The sequence below is a fragment of the Somniosus microcephalus genome, chromosome 28, assembly GCF_052327205.1.
Source record: "Somniosus microcephalus isolate GS21.2 chromosome 28, FLI_Smic_1.0, whole genome shotgun sequence".
Lineage (NCBI taxonomy): Eukaryota > Metazoa > Chordata > Chondrichthyes > Squaliformes > Somniosidae > Somniosus > Somniosus microcephalus.
In genome coordinates this window covers 36,091,092-36,108,591 of record NC_141014.1, presented here as the reverse complement: position 1 = coordinate 36,108,591, position 17,500 = coordinate 36,091,092, and positions in this window count along the sequence as shown.

The window sequence follows — 17,500 nt, the reverse complement described above, 5'->3', positions numbered from 1 at the left end:
TGGCCATGGGATCTTTTACGCCCACCTGAGAGAGCAGACAGGGGCCTCGGTTCAACGTCTCATCTGAAAGACGGCACCTCCGACAATGCAGCACTCCCTCAGCACTGCACTGGGAGTGTCAGCCTGGATTTTTGTGCTCAAGTCCCTAGAGCGGGACTTGAACCCACAACTTTCGGACTCAGAGGCGAGAGTGCGACCCACTGAGCCACTGGCTGACACAGAGAGGGGAGGGGGAGACGGAGAGTTGGAGAGAGGGAGACCGAGAGATGAGGGAAACAGAGAGAAGGGAGAGGGAGAGATAGGAGAGGGAGACAGAGAGAGGCGAGAGGGTGAGATGGAGTGAGGGAGAGATGGAGAGATTGTAAGGGGTTTTCGATCGCAGAGGTTTCTCTCTCTAGAGGCCTCTCTCTCTTGCACAGTAAAACCTTGAGTGGTTCGACCCACTCGCCCCTTAGATTCTGTACTCTGGACTTTGGGGCAGGAATTGCAATGTAGAGAAAACTCTTATAGACCAAGTTTGATGAAACGAAATGAAATTTTATTGCATATGGTAACACAAATCAAATGCAAGCAAATAAGAGAGTACATGGGAGGGAAAAACACAAACAAATCATAATGACACAATACTAACTAAGGCAAATACAGGCATCTTATACTCTACAAAAATCATCATGAAATAGGGAAACACACGGAACATCGGGGGATAACAACTCATGTTAATTATACCCTTAAATATCCACCCCCTTAAACCTATCTAGATCTGATTATGGAGGGCCAGAAACATGCTCACCAATCCAACTAGGAAGTGCAAGGTTTTGAAACAGGTCTGCGTTTGATCCTTTCAGGCGTCCCGTCTCCACGTGGATCGTGGAGCCCCAGCGAGCTGCGCCACACCTCTCTCCTGAGGTGGGGGTCGGGGGCGGCTGGACACCAGCTGGCCTGGATGTCGGCGGGGTCGGGGATCGTCGGCTCGACCCCGGTCAGAGGAGCCTTGGGCTGGCCCCTATCATTTCTTCAGTTTTATTTTATCTCTTCTCCCGAGCCGGAGCGAGTCGATGGCCTGTTGTTTCGTCAACGGCCCAGGGTTGGTCGATGATCTCCCGATGTTTTACCCCGGGGCGGGACGCCGGCTCGAACGACCTTCTTGATGGCGGCTTAGTCTTCTTCTTCTTCCTCTCCGACGATGGAGAGGAGTCACGCTGATCTTCTCCCAAAGCAGCTCCTCTTTACCCAGCTCAAAAGCTGGACATGCCTGCAAGCTGGAAAGCTGAAGATAACCCCCTTCCTACCCGTGTGTTCTCTCAATTATACTTCTTTCCAGAAGCTCTTGTCTCACGCCAAATCAGGTTAGTCTTTGTTTTAACTTTTGGCGGGCTTGTTGCACAACGGGGTAGTTATTATATTTTAAACTGTTCTTGGATGGCCGGTAACGGGCCATCTCTGGTCTGGAATGACCTTCATTGTTTTTAATGTCCTGGTGATGTCATTAACGGGCCCTTGATGCTCTTCTCATGAATATGAAACTGTTCCCTTTTGTCTGGGTCAACATTTAGATGGCCTTTATCTACAGGCCGATCTTGACTGGATCTGCATCCAATCTATATGTATATGTGGGTGTCTGGTTTCGTTCTCTCAGAAACGGCTTCCAGAACTTACTTTGGGCTGAATCCACAAAGCTGTCTGAGGATTTGCAGGAACCATTTTAAAGTGTCCCAATAATTTGATCACGGGGTCTGGCGGCCATTTTGTATGCCCCTTTTTTCTGGGCTTCTTTTAAAATAGCCTTTAATATCATGGCCTCTTCTGCCGTTCGACCCTTTATAATATAAAGTTCAATTTTGCGAATCCTACAAGATGGAGAGAGGGAGAGATGGGAGAGGGAGACTGAGAGAGGCGAGACTGAGACTGAGAGAAGGGAGAGGGCGAGATGGGAGACGGTGATGGAGAGAGGCGACAGGGAGACTGAGAGCTGGGGAGAGAGGAGCAGCCAGGCAAGTGAGGTTGGTGAGTCCGGAATAGACAGGAGACCAGTAGCGGGCAAGGAGTGCGAATCCCAGAGTGAACAGCACCACCATCCAAATAGACTGACCACGTTCAAGACCCGCAAACAGTAAACTAAATTCCACATCGAATCCGGGAGGACCAGCAGTAGTTAATCCAAGTTCCCCTCTCTAATGTTCTCCCCTCCCCCTCTGGAGGTGCTGACTCATTCTGGGGTCATGGGTCACTCCGGCCAATCCTCTTGTGTGCGGCCGAAGTGTCGGCAGGCTATGACTGCGCCGGGTATCGCAGTCCAACCTGACCCTGTGCTTCCTGTTGTGTCCGTGTATAATAAGACACAGACTGCAGGAGAACGGTACAACAGGTGTTTACTCAACGTGGCTCACATTGGAACTGATCTGTACAGATTACTACTCAGTGCTATATACAGGTGTGGTCACTGCCGGTACTGCAGTATACATGAGCTGTAAAAGATAGTTCCCCCCTTAAAGGTATATACATTACAATTCCTCCCCTTTTAGATTAACAGTACCATAACACTCATTTAACAATTAAATATCAAACTAATTACAATTAATACTTTTAACATGCAACATTAGCTGAAAATAGTCTATTTATATATTCAGTCTTTGGGGAGGCTTCCTGATCCTTTCTGGATAGCGCCTTTCCCGAGTGTCTTGCTCTTGGTGCGGAGGCGATTCTGGCCCCCTTTCGTCGGTTGGTTCATCAGCTTCCGATGCTACTGTTTCTGGGGTAGATGCGACCTGTACGTCGGGTTCATCACCAGGTACGTATGGGCAAGGCATGGGGTTGACTTGTTCCTGTGACTCTAGGATCTGGTCAGCATGGTGTCTCACGATGCTCTCCCCAACGTCCACTGTGTACATTAGTGGGCCCTGCCGTGTGCATATCGTTCCTGGCTGCCATTTTTCTGTTCGGTAGTCGCGGGCCAAGACTGGTTGCCCTACATTGAAGCTCCTTGTTGGCTTCTCATGGATGTGCTGGAATTGCTTACTCTCAACATCTCTTCGTACGTTTGGTCTGAGCAAATCCAGGCGAGATCTTAACCTTCGGTTAAAGAACATCATGGCTGGGGCCTGGTTGGTGACTGCATGTGTCGCATTCCAGTAGGCGAACAGGAAATTGTCCACCTTGTGCTGCAGCGGAATGTTGTCATTGTACATAGCCTTTATTGCCTTCTTAAAGGTTTGTACGAACCTCTCAGCCAATCCATTTGTGGCTGGATGATACGGGGCGGATGTGTAATGCCTTACCCCATTCCTTTTCAAGAACCTCCGGAACTCTTCGGACACAAACTGTGGTCCGTTGTCGGAGCAAATCTGTTCTGGCAAGCCATTCCTGGCAAAAATGGTCCGTAGGACTGCAATAGTTTTCTCCGTGGTGGTGGAGGACATTTTGATGAACTCAGGCCATTTCGAGTGCACATCCACGGCTATTAAAAACATTGAGTCCATGAATGGACCAGCAAAATCAATATGCACCCGTTGCCATGGAGATGAGGGCCACACCCATGGGTGTAGAGGGGCCTGTGGTGGTGCATTTTGGACTTTCTGGCATCCTGAGCAGCTCTTGGTCAGGTCCTCGATTTGTTTATCGATTCCCGGCCACCACACATAAGCCCTGGCTAGGCTTTTCATTTTTACCCCTCCCAGATGACCCTCATGAAGCTCATTGAGCACTCTATCCCTTAACTTGGGTGGAATTACCACTCGGGATCCACACATCAAGGTCCCCCGGCACACTGACAGCTGTTCTCTCCTTGTCGAGAATGCTGGCAACAGTGAGTCGCCATGTGCTGGCCATCCCTTCACCGTCAAATCATATACCCGAGACAGTGTCGGGTCATTTCGGGTTTCCTTTTCGATACAAGCGTTAGTTACCGGTAGGTATTCAACTATAGTCGAATGGAATATTTCGACATGATCCACTGCTGGTGCTTCCTCCGCAGTAGGCAGTGGCAGGCGTGATAGCCCATCAGCATTTCCATGCTGTTTCGTGCCCTTATATTCAATCTCATAGTGGTGCGCCCTTAGAAAAAGTGACCATCTTTGTAGTCGTTGCGCAGTCATCACCGGAACGCCCTTCTTCGGATTAATAATGGAGACAAGAGGCTGGTGATCAGTCAGCAAGGTGAATTTCTGCCCGTGCAGATAGTGATTGAACTTTTTCACTCCCCACACTAGGCTGAGGGCCTCCCTGTCAATCTGGGCGTAGTTACGCTTGGCTGAGGTTAGTGATCGTGACGCAAAGGCTATTGGCCTCTCTGAGCCGTCCGAGAATTTGTGCGACAGCACCGCTCCAATGCCGTAGGGTGACGCATCACATGCCAACCGAATTGGTAATGCTGGGTTGTAATGGGCCAATACCTCTTTCGATGTGATTCGTGTTTTGCTCTTCTGGAAAGCTCGTCTACATTCGTCACTCCACTTCCATGGCACCCCAGTTTGCAGTAGGGTGTTCAGTGGGTGTAGTATTGTAGACAAATTTGGCAAGAACTTATGGTAGTAGTTTACCAGCCCGAGGAACGACCTCAGTTGTGACACATTTTCCGGTGCTGGAGCCTTGACTACTGCCTCAATCTTCTCTGGGGACTTATGTAACCCCTCTTTATCGATAACGTGGCCACAATACGAGATTTGTTTTCTAAAAAACTCGCATTTGGGGCGGTTAGCTCGGAGCCCATATTCCTGCAATCTAGTGAGCACCTGCTCCAGGTTGGCAAGGTGATCACTGTCATTTTCGCCCATGACCAGGATGTCGTCCAAATAACACTGGGTCCCTGGGATCCCTTGCAGGACTTGTTCCATTGCCCTCTGCCAAATAGCCGGAGCTGATGCTACCCCGAATACCAGCCGGTTGTATTAGTAGAGACCTTTATGGGTGTTGATTGTGAGGTATTTTTTTGATGCTTCTTCTACCTCCATTTGCAGATACGCCTGGGCCAGATCAATCTTAGTGAAGCGTTTCCCTCCAGATAGCGAGGCGAAAATATCTTCAATCCGCGGAAGTGGATATTGTATGGTGTGAAGGACCAGGTTCACTGTTACCTTAAAGTCCCCACAGATGCAAACCTTCCTTGGTTCCCCAGGCGTGCTGCTCAACGACTTTTTCATCACAGGGACGATGGGTGTAGCCCACTCGCTCCTGTCTACCTTGGACAGTACACCTGAACGCTCCAGACTCTCCGGCTCTGCTTCGACGGCTGGGCGGATCGCATAAGGTACTGATCTGGCCTTAAAAAATTTTGGGCTTGCGTTTTCTTCAATTTTAATCGTCGCTGTCATGCCTTTTAGTGTTCCGAGTCCTTGCTGGAACACTTCTTTCGCGTCAGTTAGGATCTTTGACAGTCGCCCAGGTGTGACGTCGTCATCCTTTTTGTCAGCCACAGTCAGTGCCTGTATGGAATGCCAATCCAGTTGTATTTTCCGGATCCATTCACATCCCAGTAATGGTGGTCCTCCATCTTGCAATACATACAGGTCTAGTTTGGTGTTTCCTTACCGTTATATATAATGGTCACCCTTATTTTTCCTTTGGGGTAGACTTTTTGCCCCGTGTACGTCTTCAAAATAATTTTTGTGTCTCTCAAGGGTATGTGTGAGAATAGCCACTCGTAGTCCCGTCGGTTTATGACTGTTAGGGCTGATCCTGTGTCCAATTCCATCTTTACCTGGACTCCTGCTATCTTGAGAGTGACCCAAATGGTTCGGTGATCCTCCGTTGTGATCACATTGTGTAGTTTCAGACAACTCAGTTCCCTGCTTTCGGAGTCGTTATCACTCTTTTGTTCATCTGAACTATTCTCCGTCATCTTATGTACCTTCTTGTACTTTTCTTTGGTAGGTTTCTTATTGCTGGTTTTCTTTCCCGACCTGCAGACTCGTGCTATGTGTCCTACTTTTCCACACTGTCTGCACACTTTGTCTTTGAACCAGCAATCATTCTGGTCGTGTGTTGTTCTGCCGCAGCGATAGCACTTCTCTGTTCCATATGACCTTTCGTTTGTGCCATATTCTTGCGGTCTCTGTTGTATCTCTGCAGCACCCCGTGCTGCTGCTTCATATGATACCACAATGCTGAAAGCCTTTTCCAGCGTAAGGTCCTTTTCAGATAAAAGCCGTTTCTGAGTTCCTTCACTTTGAAGCCCACACACAAACTTGTCCCTTAAGGTATCTGCCAGTCCCGCTCCAAACTGGCAGTGTTTCGATAGTTTGCGCAGTTCTGTTAAATAATCAGCATTGCTTTCATCCTTATGCTGGTTCCGTTTGTGAAACTTGAATCTTTCTGCTATCAGCAGCGGTGTGGGGTTTAAATGTTCCTGTAGTATCGTTACTATGTCTTCAAAACTCTTTTCCATTGGCTTCGTTGGGGTTACTAGATTTCGTAATAAACCATACGTCTTTGCACCCATTAAATTTAACAATACCGACGCTTTCTTGTCATCTGACACCTCATTTGCCTTGCAGTATACCTCTATTCGTTCGACATATGTAATCCAATCTTCGACTTCATTGTCAAATGCGGTGATACTGCCACTCTTCGGCATTTTGGGTGTGGTTTAAAATGGCGTCTCCCAATGGCTTAAAATGGCGTCTCCCGTGCTTTCCTTCCTCCCCCGCTGCTGCCAACGCCGTTCCCGGCGGTTCTCGTGGCAATGGCGGCGCCCTGTAGGTTTCGCGCGCTTCTCCTGCGCTGCTGCCAACGCCGCTCTCGGTGGTCCTCGTGGCAATGGCGGCGCCTCGCGGGTTTCTGCGCGTCTCTCCCTCTCTTCGACGCTGCTTGGCCCCTGAACACCGGCTGCGCCCTGTGCGCTCTGCCCTCTCTCTCTCTCCCCCGTCGACGCTGCTCGGCCCTTTGCTGTGCTGCTCGGTCGGGCTCTAGCCCGCCGCTGACCGGGAAGGGTCTGCGCACTACCTGTTGCCAGCCCGTTTTGCTGGACCACCTCGACTGGAAAGCCAAGCCTGGCTCTCGACAGCCTCCCCCGCAATTCTCGAGTCTCTGCTGGATGACTGGGCGGTTGCCCGTGGTCGACGCCCGAGTCTCTGGCCTTGACCTCCAATCCACTGATCTCCAGGAACGAATCCCCGGGAGGTGATGCAGAGTTGCAGGTAGGTTCGAACTTGCCTTGTCGCCAATGTTGTGTCCGTGTATAATAAGACACAGACTGCAGGAGAACGGTACAACAGGTGTTTACTCAACGTGGCTCACACTGGAACTGATCTGTACAGATTACTACTCAGTGCTATATACAGGTGTGGTCACTGCCGGTACTGCAGTATACATGAGCTGTAAAAGATAGTTCCCCCCTTAAAGGTATATACATTACACTTCCAGCCCTCCATTCTCACCGCTGTCTCGCTGGCCCAGGGGGACACTGAGGTCCGTATTACATAAGAACATAAGAAGTAGGAGCAGGAGTAGGCCATATGGCCCCTCGGGCCTGCTCCGCCATTCAATAGGATCATGGCTGATCCAGACCTAGACTCACGTCCACTTCCCTGCCCGCTCCCCGTAACCCCTAATTCCCTTATCAGCTAGGAAACTGTCTATCTCCGTTATAAATTTATTTAATGTCGCAGCTTCCACAGCTCTCTGAGGTAGCAAATTCCATAGATTTACTACCCTCTGAGTGAAGAAGTTTCTCCTCATCTCAGTTTTGAAATGGGAGCCCCTTATTCTAAGATTATGCCCCCTAGTTCTAGTCTCACCCATCAGTGGAAACATCCTCCCCGCATTCACCCGATCAAGCCCCCTCACAATCTTATATGTTTCGATAAGATCGCCTTTCATTCTTCTGAATTCCAATGAGTAGAGGCCCAACCTACTCAACCTTTCCTCATAAGTCAACCCCCTCATCTCCGGAATCAACCGAGTGAACCTTCTCTGAACTGCCTCGAGAGCAAGTATATCTTTTCTTAAATATGGAAACCAAAACTGTATGCAGTATTCCAGGTGTGGCCTCACCAGTACCCTGTATAACTGAAGCAAGACTTCCCTGCTTTTATACTCCATCCCCCTTGCAATAAAAGCCAAGGTTCCATTGGCCTTCCTGATCACCTGTTGTACCTGCATACTAACCTTCTGTGTTTCATGCACCAGGACCCCCAGATCCCTTTGTACTGTAGCACTTTGCAGTTTCTTTCCATTTAGATAATAACTTGCTCTTTGATTTTTTCTGCCAAAATGCATAACCTCACACTTTCCAACATTATATTCCATCTGCCAAATTTCTGCCCACTCACTTAGCCTGTCTATGTCCTTTTGCAGGTTTTTTATGTCCTCCTCACTCACTGCTTTCCCTCCCATCTTTGTATCGTTGGCAAGCTTGGATACGTTGCACTTGGTCCCCTCCTCCAAATCGTTAATATAGATTGTAAAGAGTTGGGGTCCCAGCACTGACCCCTGCGGAACACCACTAGTTACTGATTGCCAACCCGAGAATGAACCATTTATCCCCACTCTCTGTTTTCTGTTAGATAGCCAATCTTCCACCCATGCCAGCATATTACCCCCAATCCCGTGATTTTTTATCTTGTGCAGTAATCTTTTGTGTGGCACCTTGTCAAATGCCTTTTGGAAGTCCAAATACACCACATCCACTGGTTCCCCTTTATCCACCCTGTTTGTTACGTCCTCAAAGAATTCGAGCAAATTTGTCAAACATGACTTCCCCTTCATAAAACCATGCTGACTCGGTCCAATTAAATTATGCTTATCGAAATGTCCTGTTACTGCTTCCTTAATAATGGGCTCCAACATTTTACCAACCACAGATGTTAGGCTAACTGGTCTATAGTTTCCAGCCTTTTGTCTACCTCCCTTTTTAAATAAGGGCGCTACATTAGCAGTTTTCCAATCTGCTGGGACCTTTCCTGAATCCAGGGAGTTTTGGAAAATTACCACCAATGCATCTTCAATCCCTACCGCTACTTCTCTCAAGACCCTAGGATGTAAGCCATCAGGTCCAGGGGATTTATTCGCCTTAAGTCCCATTATCTTACCGAGTACCATCTCCTTAGTGATTTTAATCGTGTTTAGCTCCTCCCCCCCCCCATAGCCCCCTGTTTGTCCAGTGTTGGGATATTTTTAGTGTCCTCTACTGTAAAGACTGATACAAAATATTTGTTCAGCGTATTTGCCATCTCCATGTTCCCCACTATTAATTTCCCGGTCTCATCCTCTAAGGGACCAACATTCACTTTAGCCACCCTTTTTCTTTTTATATAACTGTAGAAACTCTTGCTATCTGTTTTTATATTTTTTGCTAGTTTACTTTCATAATCTATCTTCCCTTTCTTAATTAATCTTTTAGTTATTCTTTGCTGGCTTTTAAATGCTTCCCAATCTTCTATCCTCCCACTAGATTTGGCTACTTTATATGCCCTTGTTTTCAGTCGGATACTGTCCTTTATTACTTTACTTAGCCACGGATGGCTGTCTTTTCTTTTACGCCCCTTTTTCCTCAGTGGAATATATTTTTCTTGAAAGTTGTGAAATATCTCCTTGAATGTACACCACTGCTCATGTACCATCTTACACCTTAATCTATTTTCCCAGTCCACTTTAGTCAACTCTGCTCTCATACCTTCATAGTCTCCTTTATTTAAGCTTAGTACACTGGTTTGAGATCCAACTCTCTCACCCTCCAACTGAATTTGGAATTCAACCATGTTATGGTCACTCATTCCAAGGGTATCCTTTACTAGGACATTTTTTATTAATCCTGTCTCATTACACAGGACCAGATCTAAGATTGCCTGCTCCCTAGTTGGTTCAGTAACATACTGCTCAAGGAACCCGTCCCTAATGCACTCTATGAACTCTTCCTCAAGGCTGCCCTGCCCAATTTGATTTGTATTAGCGCTCACCGGCCCGCCGAGACCAGCTCATGCTGTGCAGACCCCGACATTGTGCCTTAACACCCCCCCACCCCGCCCCCGGTTCCCCCCACCGGGTTACCGAGGAGACAATCAGCTCGTGGTGGCTATCCAGTGACTCAAAAGACACTGTACGTCCGAACATTGGGTGAGAACAGAGTTGGCACTCTCTCTGCCAATGGTCAACCGGCCGACATACCAGAGGGGCTAGGTGCCCATGGAAATGAGCCCCGACCTTCGAGAGAGGAGCAGGAATGAATTCAGGTCTGATGGGTCGGTGTAGAGGAGCACACTTCCTCTTAACGTTTGTTCTATCCCCCTCTTGAAGGGAGGTACTCTATGTTAAAGGTGTTACACGAATACCAAGCAATTGTTGGTTGTTCCAAAGAAAGACTTGGATTTCTATCGCGCCTTTCACCACCTCAGGATGTCCCAAAGCGCTTTACAGCCAATGAAGTACTTTTGAAGTGTAGTCACTGTTGTAATGTGGGAAACACAGCAGCCAATTTGCGCACAGCAAGCTCCCACAAACAGCAATGTGATAAATGAGCAGATCATCTGTTTTTAGTGATGTTGGTTGAGGGATAAATATTGGCCCCAGGACACCAGGGAGAACACCCCTGCTCTTCTTCAAAATAGTGCCCGTGGGATCTTTTACGTCCACCTGAGAGGGCAGACGGGGCCTCGGTTTAACGTCTTATCCCAAAATTCGCACCTCCGACAGTGCAGCGCTCCCTCAGTGCTGCCCCTCTGACAGTGCGGCGCTCCCTCTGTACTGCCCCTCCGACAGTGCGGCACTCACTCAGTACTGACCCTCCGACAGTGCGGCACTCCCTCAGTACTGCCCCTCCGACAGTGCGGCGCTCCCTCAGTACTGCCCCTCTGACAGTGCAGCGCTCCCTCAGTACTGCCCCTCCGACAGTGCGGCGCTCCCTCAATCCTGCCCCTCCGACAGTGCGGCTCTCCCTCAGTACTGCCTCTCCGACAGTGCGGCGCTCCCTCAGCACTGCCCCTCCGACAGTGCAGCACTCCCTCAGTACTGCCCCTCTGACAGTGTGGCACTCCCTCAGCACTGCGCTGGTGTGTGTGTGTGTGTGTGTGAGTGAGTGTGTCTGTGTGTATATGAGTGCCTGTGTGTGAGTTGGTGTGGGGTTTGAGTGTGAGGAGAAGATAATTTGATTGTAAAGCTCCCCCTCCCCAAGATCCAGTCGCCTGGCAACACTCACAGTTGAGTCTCAGACCTGGCGAGTCCAGCAGGACACCAGCAGGCTGCTGGCACCGCTGGAACGCGACTCCCCCAACAGGAGCCAGCAGGAGAAAACCGCCAACGAAAAACCAGGAGAGTGGGAACGTTGGGAATAAACAGTCCGTCAGTAAACTGCCCATCGCACGAGGGCTCTGGTTGGGGGGGGGTTTTCCTGAATCTCGTTATCGACTGACTTAAGGCCAATGATTAATTAATTAACAAAACATCCTCTGTCGGCCCGCGCAGGGACCTCCCGTATCACAGGGCCGTATCCCGGGAAAGCATCCACCAGTGAGGCGACTGAGGGGGAACAATATGGCCACCTGTTGTCACAGCACAGTGACTGCACCCACCCTCCCCTCGGCCCCCCCCGCCACCCCGCCGTCCCCACCACCTCCCCTGAAAGCCGCGGCCACCCGTTCCCTGTCAGGGCCACACAATGGAGAAATGAAACAAATCTGTTTGCAGTTATTTGGCACCTCGCCTTGGTCCCTTTCTCCACCAGGCTGACTGTCTCCCAGGAGGCAGATTGTCCGTCTGTGCCGGGAGTCGGAGGTGCCTCGGGCTCCCCGGGGGGGAGACCCTGCCTTCAGTGTGTCTGCTTCAAGTTCACTGGCCTGAAGTAATGTGTGAATGGGCCGGGGAGGGGAGAGACGTGGGGCGGTGGGAGGGAGGGGGAGAGGGGGAGGGGCGCTTGCCCTAATTAATATTCAGCAATGCCTCTTTTCTGATGCATCTGCGACCAAAGATGTGGAAACAATTGCCGCACGGATGTTGACCAGCTTTGCTCGCGCATTAACCAGGCAGCTAACGATGGCTAAAAGGGAATCACTCACTCACAGTGACGTGGGCCTATGTGTAACCTTTGACCTCGGCCAGCTCTCGGTGGGGGCTGGGGGTCGGTTTCTGCTCTTTGTTCTAGAATTGACTCTCCTTTTCTTTCTCTCTCGCCCGGTTCTTTCTCCTGTTTTGCCTTCGCCTCGCGGTGCGCCCCCCAATGGTCTCGTGAAAATGCCGTTGATTTTAAACCTGGCAGGGTTTTAACCTTTCCGGCGGGTCCAAAGGGGTGTGACGAAATCGAGTCCGCGGTTTGCTCCCGTGTTTAATTCACGCTGTGTCGCGGAGGCGAAATCAGTGCCAGTGCTGAGGGAGCGTCGCACTATCGGAGGTGCCGCACTGTCAGAGGCACCGTCTTTCGGATGAGACGCTAAACCCAGGCATCATCCGCCCTCTCAAGAGGAGGTAAAAGATCCCCTGGCACTATTTCGAAGAAGAGCAGGGGAGTTCTCCCCGGTGTCCTAGGGCCAATATTTATCCTACAACCAACATCACTAAAAGACATATTGAAAGAAAGACTTGCATTTCTACAGCGCCTTTCACGACCACCAGACATCCCAAAGCGCTTTACAGCCAATGAAGTACTTTTTTGAAGTGTAGTCACTGTTGTAATGTGGGAAACGCGGCAGCCAATATGCACACAGCAAGATCCCACAAACAGCCAAGTGATAATGACCAGATCATCTGTTTTTGTTATGTTGATTGAGGAATAAATATTGGCCCCAGGACACCGGGGAGAGCTCCCCCTGCTCTTCTTCGAAATAGCGGCCGTGGGATCTTTTACGTCCACCTGAGAGAGCAGACGGGGGCCTCGGTTTAACGTCTCATCCAAAAGGAGGCACCTCTGACAGTGCAGGGCACTGGGAGTGTCAGCCCAGCTTTATGTGCTCAAGTCCCTGGTCATTATCACATTGCTGTTTGTGGGATCTTGCTGTGTGCATTTTGGCTGCCCCGTTGAGGTGCCAAAAGACTTTTGTGTTTGTGGGTTTAGTACCGCAGCGAGAGTCAGTCCCTTCGGGGAGGAGGGGAAGAAAACTGGCAAGAAAAAGCATTTGAAAATACACGCCCATGTTAATCACTCCTAACTGGTGCTCTGCTGCCATTTAATGGCTCATTCGGGAACTGCACTTGCGCAGACGGTTTGGAATTATTACCAAAAACCAATGAATCGCAGAGTACGATCCCAAAACAATGGCAAAATGACAGGAATTGCACATACGATATATCGGATATACGGCACAGAAACAGGCCATTCGGCCCAACCAGTCCGTGCCGGCATTTATGCTCCACTCGAGCCTCCTCCCGTCTTTCCTCATCTAACTCTATCAGCATAACCCTCTATTCCCTTCTCCCTCATGTGCTTGTCTAGCCTCCCCTTAAATGCATCGATACTATTCACTTCAACCACTCCCTGTGGTAGCGAGTTCCACATTCTCACCACTCTCTGGGTAAAGAAGTTTCTCCTGAATTCCCTATTGGATTTCTTGGTGACTATCTTATATTGATGGCCTCTAGTTTTGCTCTTCCCCACAAGTGGAAACATTCTCTCTGTATCCACTCTATCAAAACCTTTCATAATTTTAAAGACCTCTATTAGGTCACCCCTCAGCCTTCTTTATTCAAGACAAAAGAGACCCAGCCTGTTCATCCTTTACTGATATGTATACCCTCACATTCCTGATATCATCCTTGTAAATCTCTGCACCCTCTCCAGTGCCTCTATATCCTTTTTATAATACGGCGACCAGAACTGTACGCAGTACTCCAAGTCTAACCAAGGTTCATAGAAACATAGAAGATAGGAGCAGGAGTAGGCCATTCGGCTCCTCGAGTCTGCTCCGCCATTTAATGAGATCATGGCTGATCATCCAAATTCAGTACCCTGTCCCTGCCTTCTCCCCATATCCCTTGATCCCTTTAGCCTTAAGAAATATATCTAACTCCTTCTTGAATATATTTAATGAATTGGCCTCAACTGCCTTCTGTGGTAGAGAATTCCACAGGTTCACCACTCTCTGGGTGAAGAAATTCCTCCTCATCTCTGTCCTAAATGGCTTACCCCTTATCCTTAGACTGTGACCCTGGTTCTGGACTCCCCCGGCCATCGGGAACATCCTTCCTGCATTTAGTTTGTCTGGTCCTGTTAGAATTTTATAAGTTTCAATGAGATCCCCTCTCATTCTCCTAAACTCCAGTGAATATAAGTTTGATACAGGTTTAGCATAACTTCCCTACTTTTCAATTCTATCCCTCTAGAAATAAACCCGAGTGCTTGGTTTGCTTTTTTTATGGCCTTGCTAACCTGTGTCACAACTTTTAGTGATTTGTGTATTTCGTACTCCGAGATCCCTTTGTTCCTCTACCCCACCCAGACTCGCACCCTCCAAGTGATAAGTGACCTCCCTATTCTTCCTACCAAAATGTCGTTGAATTTCACAAAACCAGATGATCTGCTCATTAGCACTTTGCTGTTTGTGGGATCTTGCTGTGTGCAAATTGGCTGCCGCATTTCCTACATTACAACAGTGACCACACTTCAAAAAGTACTTAATTGGCTGTAAAGTGCTTTGGGACGTCCGCTGGTCGTGAAAGGCGCTATAGAAATGCAAGTTTTTCTTTCTTCCAATCAGGAACTGTACCCCGTCCAATCAGTAATTGCTCCCATCCAATCAGGAACTCTCTCAGTCCAATCAGGAACTGTTCTCCATCCAATCAGGAACTGTTCTCCATCCAATCAGGAACTGTTCCCCATCCAATCAGGAACTGTTCTCCATCCAATCAGGAACTGTTCCCCATCCAATCAGGAACTGTTCTCCATCCAATCAGGAACTGTTCCCCATCCAATCAGGAACTGTTCCCCATCCAATCAGGAACTGTTCTCCACCCAATCAGGAACTGTTCTCCATCCAATCAGGAACACTCTCCATCCAATCAGGAACTGTTCTCCATCCAATCAGGAACTGTTCTCCATCCAATCAGGAACTGTTCTCCATCCAAGCAGGAACTCTCTCCAGCCAATCAGGAACTCTCTCCATCCAAGCAGGAACTGTACCCGATCCGAACGCCCTCCGCTGTGTTTAATATGTGTCTGTGTTATGGTCATTGGAGCGTTGAGAGTTGAGATTTGAGCAATTTAGGCTTGCGTTCCAATCCAACATTGGCCTGAACCGGTTTTGTTGCCATACTTCGCACCTATCTTTGGCTGTTTATCAGTTTAAGGAAGAATGATAAAAAATGCACTGACTGTTAATCTGGGGGAATAAAGGATGTGGCAATGACACCCAGATCACAGGGTGAGCAATAATGTGAAGGGCAGGATGTGGTAGACGGGTTGAAACTTTTTTCTACATTCTTGTGTGTGTGAGAGACAATGAGAGGTGCTAAATGAAGAGGAAAATAAATGTAAATAGTTTGTAGCCTGCACTTTTATTGAGAGAACAGCTGGTAACTGAGAGTAATTACTCGACAATGTTGCATCAATCAGCAACCCATTGTGCACATATATTCCGTGCACAATTCTTTAGCTCTTCTAACAACTACCTGGCAGCTTTCATATTACAAAAAAGAAAATATATTTTATATTACCCTTCTCTTAATTCGGACTCCTGGGGTCTGATGATGTGAGTTCACGAGACTAAGAATGAGAGATCTCATTGAAACATATAAGATTCTGAGGGGGATTGACAGGGTAGATGCAGGGACGATGTTTCCCCCTGGCTGGAGAGTCCAGAACCAGGGGTCACAGTCTCAGGATAAGGGGTCGGCCATTTAGGACTGAGATGAGGAATTTCTTCACTCAGAGGGTGGTGAATCTTTGGAATTCTCTACCCCAGAGGTGCTGTGGAGGCTCAGTCGTTGAGTATATTCCAGGGTGAGATAGATTTTTGGACTCGAGGGGAATCAAGGGATATGGAGATCGGGCGGGAAAGTGGAGTTGAGGTCGATGATCAGCCATGATCTTATTGAATGGTGGAGCAGGCTCGAGGGGCCGAATGGTCGACTCCCGTTCCTATTTCTTATGTTCTTATGTAAATCCAGCCCTGAAATTGTCGCCCCGCAGAAAGCGGGGTCTGTGACTCTGCTGCCAGGCTACGGGAGGCAGATTTGGCACTTCAGAATTGTAGAATTTTACAGCACAGAAGGAGACCAATTGGCCCATCCCCACATCGTCCCTTTCCCCCTGGCCTCGCCACATAGATCTGGTTCAGTGGAGTATACTCAGCCCTGCTGGGATATAGACAGGCTCAGTGTCGTGTGAAAAAGAAAGACTTGCATTTACGTACAGCCTTTCATTTTTTTTTTGTTCGTTCCTGGGATGTCGGCGTCGCTGGCGAGGCCCAGCATTTATTGCCCATCCCTAGTCGCCCCTTGAGAAGGCGGTGGTGAGCCGCCTTCTTGAACCGCTGCAGTCCGTGTGGTGAAGGTGCTCCCACAGTGCTGTTAGGGAGGGAGTTCCAGGATTTTGACCCAGCGACGATGAAGGATCGGCCGATATATTTCCAAGTCAGGATGGTGTGTGACTTGGAGGGGATCTTGGAGGTGGCGGTGTTCCCATGCGCCTGCTGCCCTCTCATGACCACCAGATGTCCCAAAGCGCTTTACAGCCAATGAAGCACTTTTAGAAGTGTAGTCACTGTTGTAATGTAGGAAATGCAGCAGCCAATTTGCGCACAGCAAGCTCCCACAAACAGCAATGTGATAATGAACAGATAACCTGTTGTAGTGATTGACATAATAAAACTCACTACACACTTGGTTTGAGTATAAAGCAAGGCTTTAATCAACTTGTTTCAGAACATGGAGGTCTAGTTGTCCTTCACTAGTTCCTGTCTTACAAAATGTCCCTGGGCAAGCTGGGGCCCACGCCCGAGTATTTATACTCCTTGGACGGCGCCACCAGCTGGCCGCCCAGTGTTATTTCACGAGTAGTTTCTTGATGAATGATGAGATTTATAACAGTGATGTTGTTTGAGGGATAAGTATTGGCTAGGACACCGGGGATAACTCCCCTACTCTTCTTCAAAATAAAGGCGTGGGCTCTTTTACGTCCACCTGAGAGGGCACTCTGTCACTACTGCACTGGAATGTCAGCCTAGATTTTTGTGCTCACGTCTCTGGAGTGAGGCTTGAACCCACAACCTTCTGACTCACGAGGCAAGAGTGCTACCCACTGAGCCACTGGCTGACAATGTGGCCTCAGTTTAACGTCTCACCGCCTTGCTGGGATATCGACAGGCTAAATGCAATGTACTCAGCCCTGCTGGAGTACAGACAGGTGTAGTGCAGCCTACACAACCTGCTGGGGTATAACCGACCTGGTGGGCTGTATACAGGCCCCACGGGCTGTAGCTGACCTCGGTTGGGTATAGACATTCCTGGTGGGATCTATCTGACTCTGTTACACAACCAGTGTGTACTGTGACCTCAACAGCCAGGGATTCATTCAAAATCCAGGTCGCCATGGATACAAGGACCTGGCTGCAGTGAATCAGAATCCATTGTTATGACGTCATGGCTC